Genomic DNA, 27,652 nt, shown 5'->3' on the forward strand with positions numbered 1-27,652 from the left:
TGAAAATTTAATACAAGGCTCCTAATATATTATTAAAATGACATTTGAAAAATATTAAAATCCATATTCACAGTTTTTTTTTATAAGCATTTAAAGTTCAAAAATTTACAAAATATGGAAATATCACGTAAATTAGCAAATTATTTTGAGTTAAGAATTCGTAAAAATTTTTTTTTTAAATCTAAGATTTTAAAATGTAATATAAGATTCCTTATAAGATTATCTACTTTTATCAAAAAAAAAAAAACGTCTATAAGAAAGTCAAATTAAATTTTATGAGCGTTTGCAGAAATTTAAATTTTTATAACATTGGATATTCACTTGATTTCTTATCTTGTTGTAATTCTAAAACGAATGACTGTAGATACATGAAAATTTCACTGAATGTTTATTTTATCAATTCTTATACTTGATAACATTTTCACAATATTTTGACTTGTTTTGAGCTGTTTACGGACAATTTCATATTTCATTTTTTTTTTTTTTTTTTCTATGAATATCAATAAAGTTTTATCTGTTGGGCCAAAAAGTGTAAAAATTGAATACAAGGCTCCTGATATATTGTTACAATAGCAGTTGAAAAATATTAAAAATACATAGGCACAATTTTTTTATATAAGCATTTAAAGATTGAATTTTGACAAAATTAATCAAATTTAAAATTATTAAACTATTTTAGTTATTTTGTTGTGATTGTATAATATTACTTGTGGGTACTTGAAACTTCTAAAGTATACTATTATATATCTATGATAGTACCACGGTATGTTTTTGATGTATAACGCGTTACCTAATGGATATTGTGATATGATTAATTTGGAATTTATTATTGATACCTATTATAGGTCAATTTTTTTTTAATACTATAGATAAGTATACTTAATATAGGTATGTCTAATACCTAGACTGACAAACCGTCTCTACTCAGAATCGTTTTTCTTATCCAGTGATATTATATCATTGAATTCAAATTTAATACTATCCATTATACAGTGACCCACTTGTAACCTACTGTACAGCAGAGCGACATACAATTACCCACCTTTTTAAATTTTAATTATATTTCTGAAGTTCTGTTACTAAATGGTCTCCTCTTCATATGTTTCATGTTATGAACTCTTTCTCTCTGTCATCATTGTTACTTATTATTTTCATTCATGATAACAGATTGTAACATATTTTATTTAAAAATAATAATTTTATTATTTATATATTTTTATTTTCTTATTATTACGCATGTTTATAAAATAAAACAAAAACCATGAACTTTTTAGCTTAGTGGGATTTTATGATTCATCAACAAATCATTTGTATTTTATCTATATTAACTAATTTTTTGTTTCTTTTTTATTTAATTAATTTAATTGATACTAATAATTTTAAATAAATAATGTATAGGTATCCACAAAGGTAACATAAAGATAACACCATGTTTTTTCCATAAGTATTTACATTATTAAATGTATTATGCGTAAAACATTTAAGAATAAGCATCGAATAATAAAAAAAGATATTGTCTAGTAAGTTTGTATTGTACGTTCAATAATTTACTCTATAATATTTAGTTAGCTACCAAATAAGTCATAATTATTTTAAATAAACATTTATTTATCTATTTTTTATTTTTAAATATAATAAAATAGGAACATGATTTTATTTTTAAAATAATATTTATTTTTTAGGAAATTATAATAAGCATAAGCTCAAAAACCGAGTAAAAATTAGATGTTTACTATCCAATAAGCCCAAATCGTGAAAATTTGCTATTTTACTTTTTATTCATTTATAGATTTATAAATTCAGTAGTAGGTTTAACTATACTATTCATTAAGCATTATTATATTATGATGTAAATATAGTTAGAAAGAAAAAAGTCGTCGTGGGAGGTTAGAAAAGTATACGCCTACTTTTACTGAGCTAAAATAATATTGTTCATTAAAAAGAATATTAATCACGCGCAGTTGTACAGTAACTGTACCAAAATTAAAGATATTTTAGAAATTTTTATTCATGTGTGATGAATATGTAGGAAACTATTTTAATTATGTCCTTTAAAGGTATCTATTTATAATTTGTTAATACGGTCTAGGAATTGTGTCATAAAATTAAACTTGAATAGTTGCATGTCAATGATTAAAGGTATGTGACAGATTAAAAGCCAACAGCTGTGCATAATGTAATGGAAGAAGGGACTATATTATGGTGTATAATTATACATGTTGTAGTACTAGGCGTATGTTGTATTCACAAAATATCCAAAGATTACATAGTATTAAATTAAAAGCTTTGTATATTGTACTCACGGAGCCTAATTCTAGTGTTGCGAGCGATTCAATTAACATCGTCTTTGTATTGAAGTAATATAGAATCACGCTGTCCATTGCCTACTTTTTTTTATATATTATATCTATAATATTGTATAGTAAACTCGACTTTTTTATTTGTTTTTATTTGGAACTTACCTTATATCGTTTCATCCTACTACACTTCAATAATAGTAATTTACGTCAATATTATTACCTGACTATTATAACCTATAAAAGCTGTTTTTAGTTTTAGTAAAAAGTTGTAATGACAAATAGAGGTGATTACGTACGTGTCAGAACTTGATATTTTTAATTCATCCACGCATAACTTTTTTGTGAATAATTTTTAAAACTTTCTCGAGTTTGAACACTTTCTAAATTTGTTACTTTAGTGAATCGATATCGGTTGTACCTCACCCAATACGTGTACTTTGTTCATAATTCATTTTTATTTTGTTAAAACAATCCTTTTTTATTACTGTTGGTGCTTCAAAATGTTATATTATAAATTTTTAATAAAATGTTCAATGTTGATTTGCTCTGTATTTTTCCTGTGCACACACTGATCGGTTTATGTATCTGCAGCAGCCAAAACAAATGCTCTTAGTGTATTAGCTATCAGCTGTCGTCCGAATCATCATGTGATAGACGGCGTTTTTCTTATTTCCTTCATTTGTTAAGGCAATTTTTTTTTCTGTTCTACGGCATTAAAAAAACAATTCAATATAAATGTCCACATTTTCTATTGTAGTCCATTTACTCTTTGAGTGTTTCTTTTGTCTTAGTAAATTGAATCCCGGTTGAATGAAGTTCGGGGAAAATAAGGAGCAATTCACTTTTTATAAACACATTTAAATGTCACGCCATAGATGTGCGTCTGCATTAAAATAAAAACCTTTGTGGTTAGCCATTTTTTTTCGTATTTTTAATTACTCTCGCCTTTTCGCCGACACCACTTCTATATTCCATCCTTCGTAAAGCTTTTGCGTGGAATATTCATCGTCACACGCAAAGAGTTCATTCAACGGCTCGCCGCCGTCGGGACGTGCGATATATTATACTTACTTTGTTGAATGTGTATTACTCAAAATGTATATACTTGCTGGTGTGTTTGTGCAAGGGAAGTTTTAGTTAGCCGTTGTTTCAGTAAATTAATTATATTTCCCGTCACGTGAACGTAACCCAAGCCCAACGGATTGTACTTCACACAGCAAGCGTCTATGTGTTTATGTGTGCACAAGGGATTTATACTAATTTTAGAGCATTTGATTCCACGTAAAAAAACACGTTGATGACAAACGTCCACAGGACGCGTTCGTGCACTATTCGCAGGTTAGGTTAGTAACGAGTATTTGTTTTTGTGCGCTGACTAAATATTATTACAGGAAAAAACCAAGCTGCAGAAATAAAGAAGACGTATTATATTAAACCTGCGCTCGGAATAGGACACATACATTATTAGCACAGACGTTTAATGTCGTTGAAAGAAGAGCGTCTTGGGTCTCCGTAGAGTGAAAATGACCTTAAAACATGATTTGACAGGCTGCAGAGACGGGCGAATGTAAGTTCCCACACAAGATATAGCAGGTAAAAATCACACTCGGGTATGCATAGGTACGTAAGTTCCCACGTGAAAAAAATTACACCCGTACGTAAGTTCTCACACGAAAAAAAATTACCTAGAATGCAAACTTCCTTCCCACTTTATTCAGACTTAGGACTAACAACTTAAATGTAGTTGGTGTGGTTAAAATTTGTTTGTTTTTGTGTTGCATAAAAAAAGTAAAATGCATTTTTTATTTGAATCTATTCCAAATATATGATAAAAATATTAATAATAATGTGTAGATATGGTCCACATATTATTTGTATATAGGTATAAAATAATAAAAGTTATAATAATTATAATAATAGTAATAGAAAAAATTAAATTTTATTCGGCTCATTGCAAAAGCTCAAAATCTTCACATAGTCATACTGTGTAATCATTTTAAAGTTATAATCTGATATTTTGTTATTGATATAGTTCCCCCCTAGTATTTGGGCTATTACTATTTCTAATACACGTCTTACTACAAACGCTTGCGAAAGTACAAATAATATGTGGACCATACCTACACATAATATTATTAATTTTTGTTAAAAATAAATAAATAAATAAATGTTCGTGTGGGAACTTATGTGCGGGTGTATTTTTTTCCGTGAGGGAACTTACATAGTACCCGCTTACCTGCTATGTTTCGTGCGGGAACTTTCTAAACCCCGTAGAGACGGCGGAAAGGCCAATGCAGCAGTAGATTGATCAGAATTTATAGTCAGCACTCATCAATATATACCAGGAAACCTATAGTATACCAATTACGACAGACGAATTAATAAAATGTAAATAGTAATTATTGTGAGCCAGTTGCTTCTATAGTTAGACTCCAAGAATAATATTTTAATAACAATAAAACCTATATACATTATACACATTTCCATAAAAACAATATTTCAGTGAGCATCGAAGACGAGGAAAATAAATGCACCCACGATGATTATAATACGAGTATTGCGTACCTATTGTAATAACTAATAAGTTAATAACCTAAAAATTACTAAACTAAAGACAATACAAGCTTTAAGTTGTCTGGATAAATTCCATACATTAAAAAGTGCCGATGACCTTGTCAGTTATCAGATTAATACCTAACGTAACTTCTTTTTGATTTTCGGAGGGTTATCCGAGAGGTCTTGTATTCGAGAGCTGAGCAAGTACGCTGTAAAATATAATTTAGTATTACTGCACTATGCAAACCACCCATGTCCACTGCATACGGGCTATAGAGGTAACGCGAGTCGAAAGAAGATATAGCACTGACTACCGCTCGTTGAAGATATAAGCCCAGTTGTCATACACATGACTCGGTACTCAGGAACTGGTTATTTTCGGTTGTGAGAGGTAAGCATGTACGATGTACTGGTGATAGGACGGCTCTGAGTTCCAAGGACTATCTTTCTCGTCGACATTAGATTCTTTTTTCGGTCACACGTTTTCTCTAGCGATATATATGCAATCCACGCAATCTATATTAAATTATTATAGGAATGTGAGTTGCCCACCTAAATCAGGTGACCTGATGCGTGATTGCATAACGATAGTGTTGTACATATTTTACATTGAGGGTGGCCGTCTCCTGTACGTGAAAAATACCTAATAAATAATCTGACCGTTTATATTTTTATTATAATATTTAAATTTACATGTTAAAATGAGCATTGAGCACATCATCATAATAGCATATAATAATAAAATATTGCGTCCCCACAGTTAAAAATAACTACCCAATGGCCTAAGTTGCCGCGGGTTAATTAATGAAAAAAAGACCATATTGGTTTTGCTGTTGTAAATCGGGTCAAACGTGTGTCCATGGTCATCGCACCAGTGTCATCGGACTTTGAATTATCTAGTTTCAATAATATACTGTTTTGGGCAGCGTCAATCGACTTAATTGACAGCCCACACAAATATCATAATCCCGCAAACCGTGGCGTTGAATGATATACTTTATAGCTATACAATATATTATATTGATACACGAATGAAGCTCCTAAAATGTGGGTTTGTGTGTATTGCTAATCGAATGTGGAGAGGATTTTCGAAAATCCCAGGTCCGACGAGTATGCGTATAATATAATAATTAATAATATACACTTTCCAGTTTTCGATTATCGGTTATATATAATGTAATACACTATTGTTATTATATTATACATATATATTATATATATACGACACGGATTAATGGAAGAGAATGGAAATGTTGCTGCCTTTACCTGAAACCTACTGAAGTTTTATTTTTCACATAAGTCAATAATATCATAGAACAATGCGATAACAATGAACTAAATAGATTACTTTTGTGCTTGATCTGTAAATGTGCATTAGAAAATGAAATGAAATGATTTTTTTTTAAATATTAGTTCTGATTATAAGGTGCTCGATGGACGAAATTCTTTGATTGTGTCGTATTTGTGTTTTACTCTATTGCGAATGTCCAAAAAATTTAAACAATATGTGTTACATCATTAAATACATTAGCTAACAGTTTGCGACTCAAATATTCATGACTGGTATTTACATTATAATATTATACGTGAACGTTTTATGATGCGTTTTTGTAATCTGTTGTAGACTGCAGTGAATAAAATCTTCGGTATATAAATTCTATAGACAGGAGAAATTTACAGAAAATAAACCTTAAAACGTTCGTATTCCCAAACAATTGTCAATAGAAAAACATTTGGCTAAGTGTTTGGAAACGGAATTGCTCCGAAGACTAATGTTTATCGTGTCTATTGACATTATTCGGTATAGGGTTTTTGTTCGATAAAATGACCGCGTTACATTTTCGATTGGCACACACATTCGGATAATTTTATTGTCACCATAAGATACAATATATTACGTACGGTATAAGTACGGTATACGTACGTATAGTATATTATTAAATATACTATCACGATAGTGCGTACAATAATTAACGTACGGCTTTTTCAAAAGTATTAACCAACGAGACGCAGTTACGAACTAATCAATTTTGAATTATTTTTACCATGGTCCATGACACGCCGGAAATCGGTTTACGAGACGAGTAAAATTCTTGACCCGGAGTGTAGCTGATTGCATTTTTTTTTTTAAATACGAATAATAAATACGATCGGGATATGCCACGAGGGAGTTTATTTTTTTTCCACTCGGCCGTGTGGAAAACGTTGGTTGGCCCCCTTCTCGACGTCCTGCAGCCGCAGTCTGAAGAAAATCCCCAAGAAACGTTCGACACACGCACAGATTATACGCCCGTTGGCTTAACGGGAATTAAACTGCCGCACAGTGCGTATATATGTATATAAGCCTAAATGTAAAAACCTATAGAGAACATAACACATATATTATTATATTGGCCGGCCACACCACTGCAGCGTACATTTATATCCCTTTATTTACGCCGAATTGTCCAGATAATTTTGAAATGGCGTGTAATATTGTGTAGAGAAACCTATGTAATCACTTTAAGGATTTTCTGACCCTCGAATTCAGTAATGAAAAACAACCACGTCGGATTATCGTTCATCCTAAATATTACAATTTTGTAAGCTAAAAGCGATTTGCTCTGTTGGCGTTTTCGTCCGGAACAAATAATGGAATGTGATCAAAAAGTTCAGTAGCTTATTTAATAATATTCATAATATGTATTTATGTATACACATTTTGAGGCCAGCCTGTACTCATACACGTGTGATAAAAGTTTAAATCCGTAAGTGTTACACAAAACTTACCTTAGTGTTAATACTCGCACATTTAAATATGCGCATGGGTATTGTTTTATTTCTTTTGATTTTATATCCACTTAAATACTTTTGTGAATTTAAAGTTGCATAATCGTTTGATAAATTTACTGGGTGGTTGTATATTAATAATTGACCTATCACGGATAGGCACGTATATTTGTTCTCCTTTAAGGGACAAGTAAATATATACGAATAATTTACGTTTGCGTGACCCGGAATAAATACCGTAAAATCAAATAATAATATACACCTTTGATGTTTACATACGCGAGATATATGACATATAAAAATGAATATTCAAATATATTTAAAGCAAAAAATTTGCTACACAAACATATTTCTGATGGGCAATAATATATTATTTGGATAATAAGTAATAATATAACGATCGGTATGGTCCAAAAACTTGCATGTAGGTATGAAAAACCTTTCACAATTTCATAATTTTTATTATATTTAATATAATATTCTTACCTAGGTTTACTTTTAACAAAGGCAAAGGCAGTGAAAAGTTAGTCATTACGTAAAATAAGCCACAAATAGCCCACAATAGATGTTTTTTTTTTTCATACATATTTTTGTAACAAACTGTGTCCGTTTTAAATCGATCGTATCATAATAATTAATACAGTTAAAAATCAACCTTTTTTTTCTTCGGAACTAAAATTATCTCTGCATGACTAGCCGCAAATTACAGGCGGTCGGTTACTACAAACCAATATAAATTTGTAATGTGAAATCCTTTCTGACATTAAATGTTGCTGATTTTAATTGGTTCGATCGAAAATTCGAGAACATTAACTAATATTATAGTGTACAATGAATGATTGATTAATAACAGACTATGGGTTTACTAACGAGCACTGAGTTTAGATTCTAATACTGAAGTGAGAAATGTATTTTTGGTTTGATAATGACGTTTTTCATACTCATAAATAATATCGATCGAAAAAGTGGTCCAAAAATATAAGCCGAAATATTATAATATTACGGAAAATACATAATAGATAAATACATTATAATATGATCGATGAACAATGAATATATTATAAAATTGATGTTTGTTAAGATGTTGTGCTTTAGAAATTTGTTTCTAAAACTATGTTATGAGGGGGAAACATTGTAGGGTGAGGGTTTGCCCAGCGTTGGCGTTACAACTTAATGACACTACGCGGAGTCCAGTAAATTTTCGGTGCAGGTTAAAAACCACTCTCCATTCCATCAACACCTAATAACATGTCAGTGGCCATATCCGATATGATGACAGTCAAGTATTCAGTAGCGTACTTTGGCATCGTCTGCTCAACAATCACATCTCTCTATATATTAATATTATACGTATATTGTAGTGTACCCAACAGGTATACTGCAGCTAAATAGTGATTACGACTGCAGTTCAATATGATATTTTTTACCACGATCAGCATGATGATTGTTTACTTGCAATCTGATGATGATGTAATCACAAATCATGGTTTTTTAAAAACATTTTCATGAATATAATATTTCAAGCCAATCTTTGTATAAATCTTTTTTCCACTGTCCTGCAGATCGTGGTATGATTATTATTTATTTTAATGAACTATCCAACTATAAGTGTCAGTCAGTATGAACACAAAATTGTTCAAAATGTAGGAAAATATTATGTGCACTGCTTCAAATAGATTTGGTTAAATTTTTACAAAGTTATTATTTTTATCATATATTATATTATTTATTTTGTCTTTCGTAGAGTCAATTTATTATGTGTCGCGTCTACTAACAATGGTAGGTATTCCCAGTAGACTTATATTATATCATCCATCTTCATAACATTTGATAACTTAGAGTCGATTGACAACTTACTTTAGTTGAGTTTCCGTTTGAGAAAACGGCTTATATCATACCTTTCATCATAAAAAGATAAATTGAAAAAAAATAAAGTTAAGCATGTTGTCAATTTGTATAATAATATTACACCAACGCATTATAATATACTTTTATCAAGGATTTATTACATACACATTTACATACTTCCCAAATCAGACGAGTTTATAGGGCATGTTATAGGTAACTGATCTGTAAGTCGTATTTTTATTTTTCGTGGAAATAGTCATAATGCCAGTAACGATGTCTATTAGAAATATTTTTCTTATTATTTTAAAATAAATTTTACATAAGGTATATGTACTATAATTTAAAATAAAAATCTAGTTTATGATGTTATTGAAGTATGTAAGAATTTAAATTTTATATTATCATCCCGGAATCAACAAACTGGATGTTATCATAAGCAGGGAATGGATTCACTAGAGTTTACTGAATTTTATACAATTCAAAGAATTTTAGCAAAATAAGCAAAACATTTATTTTCTATGTACAGACTTATCAGACATTTATACGATTATTAGATATTATAAAAACATAAGTTACTCATATATATATACCTAGATATATTATTTTTTTTACTGATATGGGTCTAGTCGTATACATTTATTTACTATTTAAATTATTAAATCTGTTTTTATAAGATATAAAATTAATATATTTTCATATTTATACCTCATTGATCTAGTGACCTAGTAGTATGACCTATAGTAATATGTATAAAATGTCCGCAATTTTTAATTTATTTTGCAATACATGGACCAGTAGATTTCTTATCTAATATTAACTGTCAGTTTTTTTTCGTTTCAAAAAATATTTTATAAGTACTCTTTTAGTTACCAAAATTATATTTTTTTTAGTAACTTTTTATACTCCGAACATTCATTTGTCAGTTTATCGTATTTTATAATTTTTAGTGTATATCGCATAGTCTATATTTTACTATAATATATAGGTAGGTATTTCATTGAAGGTAATAATATTATAACGTATATTTGTATACTTATACATTTTTCAATGTCTATAGTCCGTAACCAAAATAACTCATGATCTGCAAACTTATGAAGTTTACTTCATTTCTTAAAACAAACTCTTACTCTTAGCGTCTTTACCAAATATAATATTATGAATACTGCTGTTGTAATCAGCTTATAATTCTTCTTCTTCTTAGTTATCAGACATTAAGACCATTTTGACAAGTATATTTTCCGCCATTTATCGGTTGTCCCTCTTGCCAAGTTTTGCCATTCAGCATCCGGTTTCAAAATCTTCATGACGTGCACATCTAACACAACTTTGTCTTCCCATCTCAGCCTGAGACGACCTAGTGGTCTTTTTGCCGTTGAGCTATTTTTTTGTACAATGTGTACAAAACAACCGTATTTGGGCCAGGCATGGTCGACCCACTCTAATATTCTTTTATTATTAGGCTCACTTTATGCTAGGGTACCGGTAGTGTTCTTTAATTTCATCGTTGTTTCAGATTATCCACTCTCTGGTTTAGTGTACAAGCAAAGGCCGAATATTTTTCTTGCAATTACAAAATACTATGTGTCCATAACAATAATCTGTAGGTACTCGATGGTGAAATAAATAATTGATGGACGAACATTGTTTAGGACAGGTATTGAGTTTCTATGTGGCTTTGGCACTAAAGCTGAAATTCATCTCGGTCATTAATATGCCATATTAGAAAAAAAATAATAATGTGCGTAAACTGTAAATGTTTTTTTTTCAACATTTTGTACGACTAAATCAAATCATTGAACTATTTGAACTCTTGAATTTAATATCAGTAACACATTTTCGCAAATGAAATGTCAACCGGATTTGCGAGTTGAATTGTTATTCAAGTGTACATAATTTTTAATATTTCCCTCGTATGGTATTGACAGACCATTCGAATTTTATTTGCATTTCAAAGTGCATTACTTTCACGTAAAAAATATATTCACTTTGGATGATTTGAATAGAGATGCTTTAATAATACACGAGGCATGTGACTGGCGGACGTGACCAATTGCGCCACTTTAACGCTTTTACCATGAAATACAATCAAACTGACCATTATAATGTAAACGCTGCCCTCTTAACTCGACACAATAATTATGTCCTAGATTTTCGATTAGCCATTTTATTTTTTAATTTATATTTTTATATTCGTTAGGATTTATATCGATCGCCATCAGTAGATATGGACATTCTGAAGCGAGAACGTGTTATTTTATTTTTGATAAAATGAATAAATTTAGAAAGTTCCAGGATACAAAGTGTATACGAAATATTAATACGGTGTACAAAATTTATGCACGTGTTAGGTACTTCAGCAGTGCAATGTTAATATTATAATCTTGGTAAGTAAGTTTTATATAACTTAATAACGTACAATAACTAAAAAGTTATTACCGGACTTTTTCAAACTCGAATTCATAAAGTTAAATCATAAATGGGATTTTTTTTTTAAAATGGGTTTTACAATATTACTTGAAATTATTTTGTGAATTATAATTATTGCAGTTAGGTAGGCTGATAAATGTTTTCTGGGATCGTATTTGGTAAAAATTCTATAATACCAATATCATAAATTACGTAGATAATGAAACACGATTTTAAAGTTGTTCAACAGTAATAAATATAATTTACCTAATCATATTCCATAAATATTTAATGACACGATTTTTTTTTTATATAAGTCAAATAATGCTGCTTAATGATTATTATCAATTTATTGTAATTGTTCACTAACTTGTTTAGAATATTATCATGGGAAGTTCATCATATTTTTGATTTATGACCAAAAGTAAAGAAAAATAATTTGAGATTGATAAGATACGATATTTGCTATGATGTAAGCTGTTTTGGATTCTTGAACAATAAATATAAACTAATGAAATATTATCTCCTGCCAGCGATATAAAAAAAATTAAATACCGATCATATGGAAATATACAATGCTTAGGTATTAAAAATGTATTTAAATCCGTTATAGAAAGCTAATGCGAAGATGAATAGATTCATTAATAATTATCATATTATCTCTCGACAGTAAAAATATTTTCTTATTTTATATCCTTAGAAATTAATACAGACATTATAATCAGTGAACAATGTTTTAAAACAAACATGCTGTTTTTAATATGTACATAATAACAAGGCGCGTGTATATACACGATATATAAGGCAGATTCAATATACATATATTATACAGACCATTGACCAAAAAAAAAAAAAATATTAAAACAAGAACGCGTAAACTCACTGAAACATGCATCATTTATAGGACAATTAAAAATACTAATCTACATTATTTAAGCAAAAGAAAATTCCTGGAATTCTTTAGTGTTTTGCACCATTATTTGCATAGGGTGTCTATAATAAATACCGCGCACAGCTCTTCTCTTATTCTGTACACCGTGGCATATAAAATTCAATAAACGAGCAAATATCTACGTTTTTATTGTTAATCCTTAAAATAAACGACTTTTAATACGGTTTTCAAAACCTCGTATTTTTTCTCTTTCTCAACCGTCATGGGTTTTTAATTGTGCGATTGCTCCAGGCTGCGCATATTTTATTTATTGATTGGTACATTCACCTTTATGATTTTCGACTTCAATATATTATGGTTCCCAGAAGAACAACGAAGGTTCTGATTGTTGCTATGTTCCTTAATCCTTAAAACAAGAAACATGTTAGTTCTGCAAGGATAGACAAGTGCTTGATATTTTTTTCAATTAAATTAAATTAGAATTCATATTTAAATTTATTGAGAATATTGAAATAAACATAAGTTGATTTTTGATTTTTATGCAAATAAATTAAGTTAAAGTCATGTTGAACAAATTCAAATTAATAAGTTAAAATATGTTAACTTAACTTTTTGATGGCTTACAAATTCCAAATAGCAATTACAAAAATTCACAATAATCTGATAAAAATTATTTATTTGATTTCTTTAGGAAGAAATTGTTTGTAGTTCATTATATTTTGTACCTTCAAAAGTTATGAATATAATACATTCAAAATGATATCAAGAAAACGGTTCGTTCAAAATTATTATTTTATGGGTGTATAAATAATAATTGCCAAAGTACCTACTGGGATATCATTTCTAGTGTTTTAAAATGTAGTTCCTTAATCGGAAAATGTGTTTTAGGAGAACTTGTAATTTAAAGACTGTTTAAATTATTATTTTTGACAAATTCCAGGGTATAGAAAATATTTTTATGTTTTTATGTTTCAAGTTTTTAGAACATTTTACCAATTTTTGAAGGAAAGTAAATATTTGTAATATAAAATGTATTATACTGATAAAAACCAAAATATTGGTAAGAGGTATCAACATAGTGCACTAAAAGTGTCAAACTTATATCGGGTATACAATACTTGCCGACCACCGTTTTTATATCTGCTAATAATTTAATAGTCGGTAACAATACTTTTATTTTCGTGTCTTTTGCGTTATAGTGTCTTTTTAAAAAAATATTCAAAAAAAAGTAAATTAATAATTTTTTAATCTGTAAGAAATACGCATTTCCTAGTGAATAATTTAAGATTATTAAGAAATTTTTGGAAATTTTTGTGATTTTTAGGGCTTTAAAATCCTAGTCTTAATAACAAGCAATGATAATTATTAATTATTAATATATATACTCCGCGCGGAATAAGAACGTACCCGGGCGGCGGACCAAAACAGGTTTGCCGCGCGCAAGTCGGTCTTATGACTATAACTATATTATGTTTATAACTATGACAAGGTTGCGGGGGGAACCGGTCGCCGCCTGTGCGACGAGGTACATTCTTATTCCGCGCCGAGTATATATATATATATATTTTTATAATTTATTTCTATTATATACTATGCGTTTTGTTGTATTTTCGTTAGGGTAAATAAACTACTTGATTCTTTCCTGAAATTAAATTTGTGTAATATAGGTACCTATATAGCACTAATATAAAATATATTATGATATACCCACATAATACATAAATATTTTTTTTTAAACCAAACGAACGGATTTAAAAAACAAAGCTTTCACGTACGATTTTAGATTAGCATTTCCGTTATTACCAACAACATAACAAAGTTAGATGTAATAAAATCCAATACCAGCTTAGAGTTATTCAAACAAATACGTTGCAAATAAAAGTTTCAACACGATGTAATGCATGTCTTGAATGTTTTTTTTAGAGGTGGAAATTGTAATCAAAAGACTTCAAACATAAAATAAGAACTAACTAATTTATGTCGGATATGATTGCATGAATAAAAACAATGTTATCAGTATTAAAGATAATTGTATGTAAAGGGTGTAACAGAATACCTCAATTTATAAAAAAAAACATAATTATTAATACAAATATAAAATTGATAAAATAATAATATTTATCAAAACTTATAGTTAGTTAATATTACAATATAATAATACCTACATAATATTGTTAGTGTTTACTGTTAGACCATTATTTAAACTAAGAATATTATGTTATTTGTGCTAACTATAAATACTTGATTAGTAATTAAATTTCAGTATCATAGCGATAATTTAATGATTTCGGAGCATCGAAATTCGTTTTTAAACACTGCAGACATACTGTAATCTAAACACAAAAAAGCGTTATGCGGTTTCGATACACGCATTATAACTGCAGTATTATTTCAATGGGTGATCTGCTCAGTTTAATAATCATGAAACGATTGTAGTATTATCGTGTGTTTCAAAGTATTAAGTACTATAGTCTATAATCTTGATGGTCGTATAATATTATAAAAACAAAACTCAGCACAAACCTATATAATATAGTTTGTTATGAAAATAATATTATATAACGTAAGTACAGATTTTTTTTTTTCAAAGTCATTCATAAGATTTTCTAATTGAATCCGGAAGTGACTTCATTAACGTTATCAAAGAACTATAGTTGAAAAAAGATGTACCTACAGTATTCATATACGAACTCCGTGGTGTCACGTTTAAAATACTTTTGAATTTCGATTAAAAGTATAAAAGATAGACCCATAATCCACAGTATATTGCATTGGTAACCTTGACGTTATAAAAAGGGCTAATTAAATGTAAAAAAAAACAAATTATATATAAGTCTATATTTAATATTATAAATAATCACGAATTAAAATGCATAACATTAAACGAGGTTCGATTAGGTTTAAAAGACTAGGATTTTTTTTTCCGCTTTGAAGTAGTATACAAATGCGTACTGTTTACAGTCGTATATAGGTCCGTCGGCTTTGGCTGTGGCTTGAGGTTGAGAGGAGGAGGGATATAGTTGTTGTATTATTATTATTTTTATTATTATTATATAGCTAGTGTATATAGTACATCTCTACCAATTTTAATTAAGAACGATAAAATGAAAGAGGAAAAAGAAATTACGACCAGTTTTTGCTGGACGAATATTGGCTGCGTTCACGTTATATACACGTTTCTGCTATTAGCTGCGTATGTATATAATATATATATGTGATACATTTATACGATGATAAAGACGCGACGGGTCGTTTAGGTACGTCGTTTTCCTAGTCGTAATTCAACTGAACAATTTTCAGACGCTTTCCGCCCCCCTCCCTCCCCACATAACTATACCGTGTCGGATTAAGTCATAACGGCGCGAGATTCCGTATATAATGCGTGTGCCGGCGATGTTCAGACAATTGTTTTTATTTTTTTAAACATTTCATTAAGTTTTTTTCGACCGGAAAACCTTATAAAATCGATATCACGCAGGTAGGTACTATCGTTGCACAGCGTTCAAAATGTCACTCGGTTTCAACATGTTATTCCGTAAATGCCGCAGCTCTCGTGCAGTTTTACACTCGATGTGTATACCTATATTATACTACTCGATCTGTGTAATAAAGTAAAGTCGTACGAGTATTATAGTTATTATGGTGACATCCGTCACTAAATCAAAATCGCAGTCGCGTGAAAAAACATTTCTACGAGCGATGACGATTATTAATTATTATTGTTTACCGTTAAAATAATAATATTATAATAGACCCGATTTTATTTAATGTCACAGCTATTACTTTTGATTTTATTAGACTACCGAAAGTGAGCGATAATAAAATTATGCGTCATATTGTAAAGTACTTTCAAACACTTTATCGGTTAGGCTATATAATATTACAACAATACTTTTAATCTGTAGAAGTTTGTTATTTGACCGGGTATGGTAATAGAGTGAAAACGTTTATGATAAGTTTTTAAATTTAAACTTTAAACGTTACACAAAATGAAAAAGCTTATAATATATATTTAAAACTTATATTGAAATCATTGCTTGTAAGGACTCGGGAAACAGTACAACTACAGTCGTGCCCACGCATATAACTCTTGAAATAATGTATAAAGATTATTATATTTTAAAACGTTATGATCATGATTTTCAAAGAAATATAATATAGTCATATTTTATTGTTAAACATAAACTTTGAAAATTATAAACCAAGTTTATTATTATTTTGTAATAAATAATAATTCAATAATGGTGCAGGTATTATATATATATTTTACTACCTAATCAACAACCTAACTGTAAAATTGTAATCATACAATTATTTAATTAATTATATTTTATTTATTGTTATTATTATTTGAATCATATACTTTTGTAGTACAATGAATATATTCATTCTGAACCTATTTTAGTTATGTTTTTGTATCAATACAAGTTGCTCGTTCAATACGTAGTATGTAGCAAATAGTAATTACTAATTAGACCAAACTCATGACGTAAACTTGTGCGTATATGTGGGTATTGTTACAATAATATGATTAATTAATTATTATGGGTGTGCAGTGAACTGTTCAAAATTAATATATCCGTTATGGTATATAGCTCCTAAAATCATTTGTAATTTAATAATTCGTTATTTTTTTTATTTATCTGTATAATAATTTAAGATAATTTTTGCAATAATCGAAATTATTCAATTATAACCTCTCCGCGATTTATACTTTATGATATTTTGAAATGTGTTAATTTTATCAGTCATCGCCTGAACATTATACATTTTTACTTATTCGACTTCTTCTGATTTGTAAAAAAAAAAAAAACCAATAGAAAAGTTGTCTATATTGCTGAATTACAAAACACGCATGTTTTAGATTCATTATTACTCGCCAGAATTGTATACATATTGTCCGTTAAAGTAAAACGGTTAATAAACCTTGACTATCTAAGCCCTTAGGGAAAGAATAGCTGCAATTATATTGTATGCACATTAATACCTTATATAGCTATACAAACTTTTGTTTAAACTAAAATAAACTTCAATATTATACTAATATATATATATAAGTTATAATTGTTCTGATTTCAGATTCAAGAATAACAAATAAGCATGTAGAAAACGGTACGTAAAGAAAATCTATTATTATTGTTAAATTAAAATTCTGTATTCACGTACTACTGATTACCTACGTTTAGTAAAAAAAGTATTTATTCGCTTCAAAGGATAGTTTTATACCGAAAACCTGAAATTAACAAGAACGAATTTGCAACGTTTGCTAAAAAAAAATAGCAATACATCAACTAAAAGTAATTTTAAGTATCAGAACACGGTATTATTAGGTATATATATTATGATATGAATGTATATGGTATTTTCCAGATCAATTTTCCGTACGTAATTTAAAAATAACTGCTTTGCAGACTCATCGGAAGGTCTAACTTGATTTATATCATCGAAAAGTATCAACAGGACACGCAAAGGGATTTTTTTACAATACGATCCTTTTTTTCATTAAAATTGTAATTCTAAATCTCCTGCACATTTTTTTTGTTTAAACGATTTTCATTTTCATTTATATAAATAGCAATGTATACAGTTACGTGATAACGTTGATACTTGATGTTGGTAGGTGTACGTTTATTTTATTAAGGAAAAATAAAGATAATCTTTTGATATAAATAATTTTAATTTGTTTGAGGTAAAATTATAGTTTATAGTGAAAATAAACTTATTAGCACGCGATTAACCTACTTAAATCTGATGAAACATTAAACAATATTATAGACTACAAAGTATGAATAATCTTCAAGTCTTCAAATATGTTTTGTTCTCGCATAGTCTTTTGGAACGAATTTAATATTCTATAACAACACGTTGAGTAGAAAAATATAAATAAAATAGGAGTAAAGTTTGGTTACGCTTATATAGGAACGTATAGCTACACAAATATATATGTATATAATAGTACAAGAGTGTAAATGAATTATTAATTTGTTGTCTCATTGTGATAATAAAATAGGTCGTTGTTAACAAAACGAGTGGTCTTGTAAAATATTACGTTTATTTATGGTAATAGGGATACCTTTTCGTTTCGCATTTCCTGGTATTTAGCGTTATTATACGTATGATAGAGAGAAATATGGAAAATAATATTGTGCTTACTTTGCACCATCCTTTATTCCGGTGTTACTCCGAGTATAACTACCAAAACTGTACTGAATAATAAATTTAAAAAACAAAAAACAAAAAAAAAAACGATGAAAATTATTATTAAAAACGAATGGAGTTGTAATCGTTATAATATACGTCATAAACCATAGCTTGTATATCATACGCGTTAATTGTATATGAGTAGTGTAGGGCTGTAGGTATTCAAACGTTCAATGAGCGATTGAAAGAGTCGACGACGGGTTCCAATACGCGTATTATATGGTCGATGTAGTTATTTTGCTATAATATACAAAAATAAAAGTAAATAATAATAATAGCTTTTATTTCAATATTATAGGTAAGTACACGAAGTTTAGTAACAATTATTTGCGCGGACTTTGTAACGTCGTTTTTTCCCCTACCAAACCGTCTGTGCGTTCAAGTCCAATCGCGACATAAGAAGTTAATAATTTATAGCGTACTCGGCGCAGCGGCGGCGGTATATGTACAGTTTGTAAGTACACAAGTCACGCGCTTAACTTGGGAACCTACCCAGATGCGAACCACTTTTTTGCTCCCCTCTTAGACTTGACATGCAAACACAATTGCACTTTGTAGATAGATAAATGTAATGTGGATGTATTTTATTGCGTCCCGATGCCCGATGGTTTGGTGAGGGGAGGGTAGTCGTTGAGAGGGTTAGATGTACGTTAACGGCTCGCAGCAGCTGAAGGAGGGCCCCGTGGCTTGTCCTGAACGATAAACAACCGAGGATGAAACAAGTTAGTCAACCTATATAAAAGAGTGTGCTCCATATATTTATATATTATTATGATACCATTATTATTGTAACTATATACCCATTATTATTTTGCGTTCATGTGTGCGTTGCAAAAATGTAACCATACAATGTTTATATAGACCTGCAGGTGCGCAAATATAAAATAATGACAATTTATTATCAATCACACAAACATTTATTTCCAAATCGTTTACCTATATATCTCACATATACTAGGTAGACTCTACCTGTATAATATTATACATACATAATAATATACTTTTTGAGTTTTGCCGTTTCCTCCCACAAAACTCAACGATTTTATTATAACAAGACATTATAATATAATAGGTATACATAGGTAGTTTCACACAGACTCGATTCAGTGTAGGTAGGTACACGCAATAAACGCTTATTTAGTTCGTGCCGCCTTGTTATTTCGTCTGAAAACCGTTCCGTACCACTGTTAGAACACGTGAATTTTCGATTCGCAAGACATCGTCACGTACGTGATGCACATTGCTCGTTCACGGCGGAAGTATTATAATAATAACGAAACGTTTTGACTTCCCGTTGGAACAGCCAACCGGGCGTTATACTTCTTATACAGCAACCAAGTAGGTAGGTACCTACTACTTCTGGTAGTATATTCAGCTCCAACTATACAAATATTGCTGCCGCGTTTGTTGATCGATCTGACGAATTTCGTCCCGATTCAATTGTTAATCAACGCTAAGAAAAAAAAAGAAAGCCCATCCGTTTTAATAGAATATAAAGCTGGTACCTACAGCGAACGCGAGAGATACTCGAATGATTTGTTATCATATTTATTTTGGTTTTAACATAATATTTCTAAGACAAATTTTAAGTTTATTTGCTTGCATTAACGTTCGTTGCGGTGTATTTATTATCATAAATAATCCGAACAATCTTGTTTTAAAACTTTATCGCCGTTGTCATTATACTTTAAAAATGCAATAATTTATCGTTTAAATTTGAAACTATTGGCATTGTCAGTATTAAAAAAAAAAATCACGAACAACTTTTAAATGTTATTAATATTCCCATTAGTTAGAGTTATCGATATTAATGATCGAAATATAGGGGTTTTTCAAATATCTAGTTAAAAAAAAAAACTGTTTTTTTTTTTTTCACAAAGCTTAGGCACAGCAGAGTATCGATAGGCAGACCTGTTCAATTTCAATTAGATTATAATTAGATTATAATATATTTTAATCTATGGGATGAAATAATAATATTAAATAATAAAAACTATATTCAACAGCCGGTAAATTAATTTGGATTTCTAGAATAGGCACATTTAAATTGACAAGAATACGATTAACCGAAAGGGTCGAATGCATTTACATGCTGATGTGGGATGGATCGCATGTACCCAATTGTTTTGTCCCATGGAGGAAATTAATGTACCCTGGTCGGCACTCCATTGGAATCGAAATAAATAAATATCAAATATATTTGTGCACGTATCACAATGCATTGGCATTATGTACGAGATATTGTATGTGCAATTTTTTTCCATTATTTTGTTTATATACTTTTTAGAATACGCTATAATTTTCCACAATTATTCAACACTAGCTGTTCGCATAAAGTTAATACTCGCGGAGTGAAAATGCGTCGGCGGTGACGCCATATTATTATATAGGTCTGTGCGTGGATGTAGTATGCAAATGGTTGACATAAAACGCAATTAAAGAGGACCTATTAAATCGTATTGCTCCTATGTGTATACAAAAATGACCCTAAACATTTTTTTTTACGGACTGTCCGACATTGAGTTTATAGAAAATAAAATATTATACTCCTCTTTTATATTATCCGGGCCCCCTTTCACTCCGACATTGTTTGAAAAAGAAATTTGTCATTCGTGACCTCAACAAAGCTTTTCGAACCGATCACATTTCAGTTGAATGGGTTGACTTTATAAATTATTGACCCCAGGGACAAGGGGATAGCTTGGTTTTATTTACAGTTTTTCCACATAATTTAATCTTCTATTTTTTTCCCTCCACTAAACAAACGTATCAAGTTATTCGTCACCTGAATAAGTGCTCAGGAGTAATATTGAATTTATTTCATTTTTTTACGTGCAGTTATTCCGTTGAGCCACGTTTCCAGTTCATATGATTTTCAATTAAAAAAATAAAAAAAGATTATTTATGTAACACTTACATGCGATATGATGATGATAATAATAATAATAATAATAATAATGATAATAATAATACTAATGAATATAATATCAAGTTGGTTTCATCGTATATCATTGAACATTTATAAGCTTATTTCTATAATTGAACTGTGTATTTTACACTAATCTAAAATCTAAATCTAAATCTAAATCCTAATTATTTTTACAACATAATGCTGTTCAATTCATTCTCATAATATTATATTATTTTGATTGTGTATCGTGATTATATTTAATATTGTCAATATACCTATGTATAGTAAGATTGATTTGATTTTAAAATTTCTCAAGACTAACAAAATAAAATATAAATAATTATATATAACGTACGATTTGCAATTAAAACTTATGTGTGGCCCTGTAGTGTGTAAGTATTGATATTTAAATAATATGCAATGGTTGGTAGAAATTGTAAAAACATTATTTAGAACTATGCACACTCCTTATGGACATTATTACATTATGTACAAGTAAAAAGATTAAGGTAATGAACTTTTTATTATACAAATTATACCTACACCGTAGAAAAGTTAAGACATTAAAGGTAACGGTTTACGATGAATACATGTACATAATATAAATTTAATTTGAATTTAAAAACTCACAATTCAAACTCATATGCCGCATTAATAAACAGTTACACTACATATATTATGGTAATTTGCAGTAAAATTAATTTTGTCTTCTTCTTTATATCATTATATAGGTACGTTATATCTAACATTTAAGTATTATAGCCGGCAGGGAGAAGGAAGAACAGTAATTCTTAAATATTTATATCAATATCTGTGTTCAGATTTCTATAATAATATGCTCAAGCAACAAATGACATAAGTACTCTTTTTCATTTCATATTTTGTTAATAGTCTCAGTTACTTGGTAGTTGGTATTAAATCTAAAAAAATACATATAATGTATTTTACTTCCATGTGTATATGGTATATATATTACGTATTTATTTTACGTGGTTTATTTTATTCTTTTCAATATAAAATATAAATTCTATTTAACTTAGTGTGTATATATTATACGTTCATTATAGAAGGTTTGGATTAACAAAAATATCTATATAGTGTAAATGCTATTTAAATGTTTCGTTTAACCGCGCATATCAAATTTTTAACGTCACTTTCCCTATGCGTTCAATATTATGATACATTATTCTAACTCGTTTTCCTATTTTTGATGTGTATTGATGTACCATTTTACATTAAAAATTACACACACGAGAGGTAATATTATATAGCATTATGGATGTAGATCACTTTTATCTATCTATTATCGAAAATAAAATTATAGTAGTTTATCGTACATATAACAATATGTATGGCACTATATGGAACTATGCTATAGTCTGTATGTATACGATTTACCTACTATACACTGTATACTATACAAATATACAATAGGTATATAAAATCATATTTTTTCAGAAAATTTAATATTCATAATTTATCGTTTAATGTTATGTTTTGTAATAATATTCTTATTTTTCGTTCAACGTTTGTTCTTCAATATTCAAACATTTTCGTTTTTATTTTCCGTTTTAATTATGTTGAAAATTTAAATTATTTTTTTTTCAAAGGCAAACGTTATAATTGTATAATATGACTAAAACGTTTTCGAGTACTTACTTACTGCATTTATAATGCTTTGATAGAAACAATACCATATATATATTTTATATTTAAAGAGGAAATTACAAGTTAAATAATATGGTTCGTACTATTCCTACTAAATCCTCATTAGTGAGAAAATGTTCACGGGTTGAACTGAAAATATAATAATACCTAAAACCTATAGGTACCCCTTGAACAAGGTAAATTTCTGAGTGCACATTGATAAAACCCGTATGGATCGTAAGCACTTTTTAAGTCAACGAGCATAAAAACATAAATTAAAATAAACATACACACGTTGCATACACTGCACCTAGAACGTGTGCAAAGCATACAAATTGTAGACTGTAGTTTAAGTGTGTATATTACTTGCTTGCTTGCGCACACACACCAACACCACTTGCTAATATAAATTTGTTTGACTATTTCCCGAAATAAATTTCAGTACGAAATGCAGCCAAATAAATATAGGTAGTCAATATGGCTTATTATATTATTATTATCGTTTATATTGGAGTTTATAGGTATAATTGTATCAATACAAATAACTGTTGCGGTAGATATGCACACCAGATTAAAAAAATAAAAAATCGTGATACATGAAAATCCAAAGAGTGAATAATAAACTTATCAGAAACATATACCGTAAATATTGTTGTTCGGGCAGAGTTTTGCTACGTTCTACAAAAGGGTGTTGATGAAATTTCAACGTTTTTATCGCCCGAAAGTTATTTAATATTTACTAAAAGCTATACCCACGTGGCTCTTCATAACGCGTTCGCTCTGTATCCTATACCGTTATGATAATATTGTTTTGTTCGCCAATAATGATTTATAAGTAGTATTATCTGCGATACAATAACATTGATTGTTATACAAACTTTCCGACAAAGATTTCCAATCTTAAACTTTTGAACACTTGCCGATATAACTTTTCCATTTCATCAACGATGTTATCATATAAATATGTTCGTTTTGTTTGCTACCGTGGTGTAAATAATAATATATTAATAACCGGGACATCTGTTTATCTGACGCATTTGGAGGTGGCTTTGATCCTTCAACTTATATGGTAAGAGGATAATATTTTCTTATGACATTGAGTATGACATTGACATATGATTTTCACCGCATAAATAATAGTTTATTCGGAGTAAACACATAATAATTTGAAACATACAATTATTTTTATTGTGTTTCAAATTGGAAGATTAGCTAAACTATTTTTGTTTAATAAATCAGACGGTAAAAGCTTTGACCTAACCTTTGACTTACGTGTGCAATCATGTGAGCAAAGCGAGAAAGGAACGCTCAACACCAAATCTCTGTTGTCCGTTCCTTCTGCATTTTTCTTTTCGTTTAAACAAAATTCTTTTCGAAAAACATAGCTTCATTGGTGGTAGTCAAACAGTTTGACTTCTCATGTGGAAAATTTGATTTCTTGTGAAAATGAATAAAATGTCTTGTTCGAGATTAAAAAAGAATATGAGATGATTTGTTGTGTATTATAGTTCTTGAATTTATTTATATATATATTTACCTACTTTTCTTCCAATTCATGTCTATGATAATATAAGATGTGTACAAAACCACTATTGTAAAATATATTCGAAATTGTATACTTGACTAAATATTATTAACTATTGACGTTATTTATGGAACTCACAAAGCATCATATTATGGTACTATTGTAGACATTTCCATAACGAGAAATATAGATTTTGCATTTTACGAGTTATATTTGAAAAAAAAACATTTCATACCAATAATATTAAATTTACGTCTCCAATATTGGTATGTGATGTGTGGTATTGGTAGGTGTACCTATTGTATAATAATGTTTTTCTTCGATTAATGGTTGATAAATATTCTCGGCCGGATTCATCTATAAATATTTTCCTGTTCAATAGTATTTCAATGCGTATTGTTTTACCTCAGATAAATTGTTTGGTTTTTGTAATTTCGATATCGTTTTTGTATGGGTGCGTTGGTATGTATCTCAAATGGAGATTATATAAATAATATAAACAGCAAACAATGCTGTCTTGGACTGCTGCAAGTTTTGAAATTGAGGCTTATTCTTGTCAAAATAGTTAACTTATTTATGACAAAAACTTTAAATACCCGTCTAAAATATTATGGTCGATAACAAAAACCATTTTTCTTCACTGTTGTGCAAAACAATTTTTTGGGAGAAGTTTATTTTGTTAAAGTGATTTTAAACAATATAAACGGTGAATTGACAATATCATTGATTTGTGTACAACAACACCGTTTACAATATTGTTCGTTCCATAAAGATATGTAATAAAATTCGGTCGTGTGTAATTATTATTATGAATATTGGCGTGTTATTTGAATACCGAAATTACTATTGACTATAATGGGAGTCGTTTTCAAACACAAACATAATGTTTACCCACCAATTTAATATGTATTAATATCTACTGTTGTCTAGTTTCGTGGCTAACCATGATGTTGACAAGTCGAGTACCAACTACCTGATATGATATTAAATAACTAATATTACCAAATTATACTTATAATTCCTATTTAAGGTATTATAATCTAACCTTTTAGGTTTTATTTTTGCTAAAACCTGTCTAGATATTATATAATCATAATGTATCATAATGTATTAAATTATAATATTGGTTTCGAAATGATTCTCTTATTTTATTTTTTTTTATTACCCAAGTGGCTAAGTTAAAATAAGTGTTTGTTATCACTTGAATAAATAAGTAAATATAAGTTTAAAATGTATTATGATTTTAATACTAAAATTATTGATTGTATCGGTTATATTTCATAAGTTATTATTATTATAATTTTAACTAAACATTTTTCGGGTATTATTCTATATTTAATATCATCAATATAAATTGCTTTTTTCACATCTTTAAAAATATTTTAGTACATTTTGATATGAATAATTCAACGTGTCTTAAGCTTATAAAACCAAATAGGTATATAATATTATTATTTTATACCTACTTACATTACGGTAAATATTTATTAAGTTTATCTAAGAATAACGTTGAATATGACATAATACACAGTACGATTGTGTATTCTCTATTCGCATATTATACATTTCAGTTCATAGAACAAAATAGTATAGATGTGTACAATAAATCTATTACATACATGTGTTTTGAATGTATGAAAAACATTCAAGTAAATCATATTTACTTAAACAGTCGCGAGTCGTAGACATCATTTTTGAATATAGTTGTTTGTTTACCTAAAATAAACATACCTACCTATGTAGTATGTATGTACACATACAAGCAGAAGACTATTATTTTATTCATATGTTGTTAAAGAATCGTATATAAGTCTATATTCATACTTGGTAATTTTGAAACCATCTGGATGATCCGCTGTCCAAATTTACCGGTATTCGTTGTATCTACCTAAAGTATTTGTATTTGGATATGAATATCATTAAAATAATATATTGTATTATTTACTGTATTATCTTACTAATAATTGTTTGGTTAGCTATGTTGTTTTATGCGTAACATGCAAACGTTGCACGTTTAAAAAGCAGGTAAGTGGATGTCGCTCTACTGTACAGTAGGTTACAAGTGGGTCAATGTATAATGGGCATTAATAATAAAAAATAATATAATAATACCGGTTTATTATATTATTTTTTATTCGTTTCTATGGTGATAAACACATCGTTAGAAATTAAAATCCCGTTTTTAGCGGTTTTTCGTAATTTGTCTGAGGTTTTTCCCGTAGCATTAAATAACTATTGAGAAAATCGACAAATTACCTGTTTAAACTTTAAAGAACCATCTTGATCATATTTTCTAAAAGATAAGATATTATAATAATATGTTAAAATCGAAGCACTCCTTCTGGTAGAAATTTTCTATATAGGATAAAAAAAAAAGTAAAAAAATAAACACCATTGTAAAGCCACTAGCTTCGTTCCACTCAGAATCTAAAAATAGTAACAAATTAATAACATTAAAAATTTCAATGACATCAAATCGTTCCATGATTCAGTAATGATGAAATTTATTATTAAATAAATTATTTTCAATGTTTGTGAATTAGGACAACATAAGATAACGTATGTATCACACCATATAGTATGCGTTGTATTTTAAA

The 27,652-nt window shown here is 28.9% G+C and overlaps 1 protein-coding gene across 3 annotated transcripts in view; it reads left to right on the top strand.

Moving 5' to 3' along the window:
- Positions 1-27,652, top strand: part of LOC100168639 (protein artichoke) — a 234,835-nt gene that overhangs the window by 134,796 nt on the left and 72,387 nt on the right. Inside the window, exons 1-2 of one of the 3 annotated variants that reach the window (XM_029488156.1) lie at positions 10,582-11,857; positions 17,851-17,883. The exons of 1 other annotated variant lie outside the window; for it this stretch is intronic. The gene's annotated coding sequence lies outside the window, so the exon portion shown is untranslated. Of the gene's footprint in view, positions 1-10,581; positions 11,858-17,850; positions 17,884-27,652 lie in introns of those variants that run through there. One more of the 3 variants, XM_029488154.1, reaches the window with a different exon arrangement.

This window comes from Acyrthosiphon pisum, chromosome A1 (genome assembly GCF_005508785.2).
Source record: "Acyrthosiphon pisum isolate AL4f chromosome A1, pea_aphid_22Mar2018_4r6ur, whole genome shotgun sequence".
Taxonomy (NCBI): Eukaryota; Metazoa; Arthropoda; class Insecta; order Hemiptera; family Aphididae; genus Acyrthosiphon; species Acyrthosiphon pisum.